The sequence below is a fragment of the Electrophorus electricus genome, chromosome 17 (genome assembly GCF_041902795.1).
Source record: "Electrophorus electricus isolate QZ-2024a chromosome 17, ASM4190279v1, whole genome shotgun sequence".
NCBI classification, from domain to species: Eukaryota; Metazoa; Chordata; class Actinopteri; order Gymnotiformes; family Gymnotidae; genus Electrophorus; species Electrophorus electricus.
The window spans coordinates 15,787,430-15,793,429 of record NC_137513.1 but is presented as its reverse complement, the minus strand read 5'-3'; positions in this window follow the sequence as shown (position 1 = coordinate 15,793,429).

Below are 6,000 nucleotides of genomic sequence, written 5' to 3'. Positions count from 1 at the left end.
ATCTTTAACTATTGCTGCTGAACCATCAAGAGTTGCACCTGAACCCAAACACATCAACAGCGCCACCCTAATCTCCAGCCAAACCAAGAATGCTAGAAGCAAAGCTGTGTTTCTCCTGAATGGCTGAACTCCACAGGGGCATTCAAATGTCCTTTTGGGTGACTCTGCTGGCGCATCGTCTGACAGTCTCGCCGCTCTCCTGGTCTCAGAACAGCGGGTGTCTGTTGCAGGGTACCCTGCTGAGAGTAACTGACACATTTAAAGGTCATTTTTTGGTGGGGGTGTGGATGAAAATATTACATCTGCACTCTTCACACTGTCATTTTCTCTCTGACCATATGCCTGCCTTTCCTCTCAGTCTCCCAATAAGACATATTGTGAGTCTTATTAGCCTTTGCATGGGAAAGCACTGTTCCATAGAGACAGCTGATCCCGAATCAACCCTCTCCATCAGATCTAAATGAGCCACAGAGGGAAGGCTAAGTATTTTACACATCCTACATATCTTTACCTGCCCAACTGCCTGAATTAGCATTACAAAACAGGGCTGCCCATCCGGACCATCCCCCTGAAAGAGATTCTGAACTGAACTGGATGGATCCTCCTCCGATCATTTGGTCTATGAGTGAGGACAATGTGCAGGGTGGTGGGGCTGTAATGTGTGTCAGTGTGTCCTGCTGTTCTCCCGATCCCAGCGCTGACTAATGACCTCCCCCCTCCCCCACCCTCACTGCCACCCCCCTCTCCTCTACTCTCCTCTCTCCCTCCCTCCTTCTGTGGCCTCTCATGCCATCCCCCCCCCCCCCCCGCTCGTAGGGGTGGGGTCCGATGGTCTGTGCTGCTGGAGACAAGCGTCCATCACAGGTCTTTAGATTAGCCGCATCACAGCTCAGGACAAAAGAGCTCTTCCCCCACACTGGCCACCTCCCACCCTAACTAACCCCTACACACACATACAAACACACACAGACACACACACACACAGACACACACACACACACACACACACACACACACACACACACACACACACACACACACACACACACACACACACACACACACCTCTTCTCTCTCTGTACTGGTGTGGGGTGGAGGATTAGCATGGCGTCATGCATAGGGCTGAAGCAGCAGAGGAGCTCTGCTGAAGGCACTGAGGTCCAGAGCCTGTGGAACAACAGTGTGGCCACAGGGCCTCTTCTTACCAGCCTCCACAGAGTTCAGGCTAGCTGGCATCTGAGATTCACACTTTCTGACAAGATCTAATATATACATACATATGAAAATGGATAAAGTAGAATACAGTGGAAGTAGAAGCCAAGTCCAACTGAAATATATAGGAAAGCTTTCATATGGCTATGAGAAAAATTAAATGATATGACAAATTATGCTGCCACAATTACTGTGAATTTGCTTCATACAAGCAAAATGTAAATCTTTTTTTTTTCCTTTACTGCTTTCTCTTCTCTTGAGTCTATAACAGCTGAAGCTGTTTCTGGAATGATTCTGTAATCTCATCCTCCTGCTGTCTACTGGGCCATTGTTAGGAAATCATCCATTGGTTCACATAATTATCTCATGGGGAAGAGATGATTTCTCATCATTTGATACCCTCCCAACTCATGCAATGAGTTTTCAAAAATTCATTCGATGCTAAAATCCATTATTGTACGTGCTTAGTGAAAATAGCTAACTAGTTGCCCTTAGATTGCTTTGACAGGTCAGTGAGAGCAGACAGGAAAATCAAGAGGTTAGTTACAAAATAAGATTAAAAAAAAAAAAAAAAAAAGATAAGACCTTTTTTAGTTACTATGAAAGGAAAAATAAATCTCAAAAGTACATTTTTAATTCTTAACACATTTCCAGTGAATTTCCGATGAACTGCTAGAAAAACAGTTCTCAAGCTTCTGAAAACTACTCGAAAAAAGGCACTGAAGACAAGTTTAGCCAGTGGGCTCATAGAAGCCCTTGGTTAGACTGACCTCTGCTGGAGGGTGGCCGGCATCCACAAGGACTATGTAATTAGTAAAATCTGTTTTTTATTTGTTAATGGTAACTTTAATAACATTAAAAACAAACAAATCTTAAAAAAAAGAATAATAACATTGTGTATATCTCATATTATATATATACAAATGGTTACAATAAAGTAAATGATGTGCCAGTGTTGTTTGCTTTTTGTTTTGTTAATCTCTCTCTCTCTCTCTCTCTCTCTCTCTCTCTCTCTCTCTCTCTCTCTCTATATATATATATATATATATATATATATATATATATATATATATATATATTGATGCTCCATCACACCTATATGAGTTTGTTGGAAATCCAATTCCCAAAAAACCCCACCTGTCCAGCCTGCTGTTGTACAGTGGAGTGTGACTAACCATCAGTTTCAGTAATGTGTTATTCTTTGAGCTGGCGCTTTTAAGTGAATGATGAGAGGTGGGTGCTTGGTTTGTTTGGGATTTTTTTGATGCTTTGTTTGTTTTTTTTAGACAAGAAATAGGTTCTGTAACTCCATCGCTTGAAGTGCAGCCAGAACGTCAAGTAAAACTCCATATCCCTATCTGACTTTAGATTTAGATGAAAATCTTATAATAATCCCGATGTCATGCACTGGCTGGCATCCAGTCAACATTCACTCAACAGACACGCCAATCACAGCACTCAGCCACTCCCCTGATCTCAAATACCCACTTATTGAATCATCACTCTCACTTGTTCCTCGTTCATTATCACTCCTGTTTAAACCCCCACGTGCCCCAGTTCAGTGCTTTGCACTGAAGATCTCTAGCATGCCAGAGACTTTGCAAGCCTGTTTCTCTGTTCCCGTTCATGAAGACATTTTTCTCTTTTTGTAATTGCATTTTGCAAATAAACACTTTGCTTTCATACTTGCATTTCTCTCCTGCTTCCAAAATGTTACACCTGAAATATTTCTTGAACTCTATCAACAGCCTTGTGCATGAGTCTCAACTTCTCTCCCCTCTATGCAAATGTTGACCAAAGTATCAAACTTTCCAAGTGTAGGGCATGGCTCACCAAATCAGATTTTTTTCAGTGATTTCAAGGTCCTCTCGCTCTACCATTAGCAGCTGCTGTGAAGGCAAATTTTACTTTGCTGTGCACCTCACATTTGGCGGCAAGGGAGCTTCAGTACCCTGGCTGAGGTCACTCTCCATCTCCTCAATGACTTCCTCATCATTGACTTCCCACCATTCCGGCACCAAATTTGGTTCAAATATGTTTTACTTCTGTTGCTAACCCCAGTCTATTTGACATAACCACTCTCAACCATGTCACACTAATATTAACCATTAAGTGTAGCAAAACCAATCAACTTTACCTGTTCTGGCTGAACTAGCCTCATTCTTTGTAAATGCTGATATGCAATGTTTCATAAAGCATCTTGTAATGCAACCCTCTTATCATCCCCAAAGGTGGCTGCATTATCCCCCAGTACTGATTCTACCTCTGCCTAAGATAAGTCTTCCCCCTGAGCAGTTTCCTTTGAAAGCAGCAAGAATAATCTCAGATTACTATTAAACACAATAGCTAAGATAAAAAAAACCTGTCAGTTTCTGAATCTCAAATACCAGCAGCCTGTAGCAGTAATGATTTCAATGTAAACTATTAGACATAAAATTGAAACAGCTGTTTAAGCATGACAAACCTGCTACCCTACACAACTGATGTAGATACTGAGGAAGAAAGTGTAAGTATTCATTATTAGTAAAGCAGGCTAATCCTAATGGTAACCCTAACCTAGTGCAATATGTAAAATAGCAAGCTTCAAGCATGTAGGTCTTTGCTGTCACTTGTGTGTGCTGTAGATGTATTAAAAGTCAGAAAGCTAGTCTTTTGCTTGAGCAGGTCTCTTGTCTGTACCTTTGGCAGGCAGGTAGAGATACTGGTCGCCCAAGAGCACATCCTTGTCCATCACCATGGAGACCATGAGTTGCAAAAGGTTGGGAACCTCTGCTCTAAATTTTCTCTGCTTTAATTTAATTGAATGCTCTGATTTAATTACACCTTTATTCCAGGTTTTACATTCAGGTTATTTGAAGAGTATTTACTGAAAAAATCTTGGGTCTTCTATGACCTGGGAGATGACTATGAGTCTGATTACGAATCTTTACTCTGAAATGGCTTTGTGGTTAGAATTTGCACACACTCATACATACTCCTTTATTTCATATCAGTATGTCTGAGGTCACAACAAAGTACCGATAAAGTGAGGTGTTCAGTGAGGTGCACACAGTTGGCTGAGGGGGGAAAGGTTTCCTTCTAATGCATATGGAGTTATTTACTTCTTCAGGGGTGTGGTCATAGTGCTGGAGTGCAGTCTCAAGACTATCTACACAATACTGAAGGTATCCCACTTTAATATTGTGTGAAAATCGAAAAATTTGTTAAAACTGAATATGTAATTTAAATGAAAGTATTGTTCATCTCATGTTTTAGCTACTATACTATTTATAGGCATGATGCCTATACAAATTAAGCATCAAAACTGTTGCAAAATTGTCTTTGTTTGCCAATGGTAATATATTGATGTTACGTGCCCATCTGTAGTCTCCGGTCTAAGCGAGCAGGTGGGAATGTGAACAAATAGTACACTAGCAGGGAGCCAGCAAACCCACACAGATCGTAGTGGTAAAATGCATTTAATCGAACACCGGATGTATAATATAGTAATAAAACTGGAATGTAACACCTACACAATATACGACAACACAACCCTGTGTGATATATTCAAGCAAGTGTGTCCAAACACAGGTGCAGGACTAGAAAGAGAATGGTGATAAAGCAAAGAAAGAAACAAAAAAACACTAACCTAGTGTGTAAAACAGCCCACTTACCTAGTCCTAATTTAAATAAAAGAATAAAACTACCTGAGTACAGGGGGGGCGTCCGCCCACTTGCCTAGTAAGTCTAGACATAGCGCACGAACCTACGTGATCCACAATGTAGGTGCGCGCAATCCCTAACCTGTTCTCAGTCTAGGGACACACCTCGGTGAACAGAAGATGCACAAAACACGCAACTAAACACACCGCTGACACACCCGAATCATAATCCAAAGTCGTTATCACAACATTGTTCAAAAACAAAGTCAAACCAGATTACACATGATACAATGTGAGTTACACATAATACAACTAGGAAGCCAGGTTAAACACAGGAATCCCAACAGCAATCACAATCCTTTCAGGTCTCGCAGAGTCGCTCATCAATACAAGGTCTCACCCACCGGTCTCCAGTCGACACATAACGATTGCAAGATTGGTGATAGGGTTATATATGTAACAATACAAACATGTAACAATTGACATTACTTAAGGATATGAATACATGCATTTTTTCATATTTATATTATCTTCTTATTCATTTAATCTATTTCAATGTTGCAGTGCCATATGGTAAGCAAAGAAGTCCAAGTGCCTCTCTTCTCTATGATTTCGTCCACTTCCTCCTAGGTGATCCCCAGACATTCCCAGGCCAGCCAGGAGTTGTAATCCCTCAAGCAAGCAGGTCCTGGGTCTACCCTGGGCCTCCTTCCAGTTTGGCTATCCCTGTTGTACCTCCAGTGGGAAGTGGCCAGGGGGCATCCTTATCAGATGTCTAACGCACCTCAACTGGCTCTGCTAAACACAAGGAAGTAGGAGCTCTACTTTGTGCTCCTCATACTTTCACAGAGAGTGAGCCCTGCTACCGAGCCAAGAAAGCTAATTTCAGCTGCCTGTATCCACAGTCTCATTCTTTCAGGCATTACCCAGAGTTTATGACCATATGTGAAGGTTGAGATATTCACTGAATGGCCACTTTATTACAGACACCCACCTAGTAGCATGTTGGACCTCCTTTGGCCTTCAGAACTGCAGCAATTCATCATGACATAGATTCCACTAGGTGTTAAAATTGTTCTGCTTGAATCTTGGCACATACAGACAGGATAGCTTATCACAGTTGCTGCAAATTAGAGGGAGGTACTGA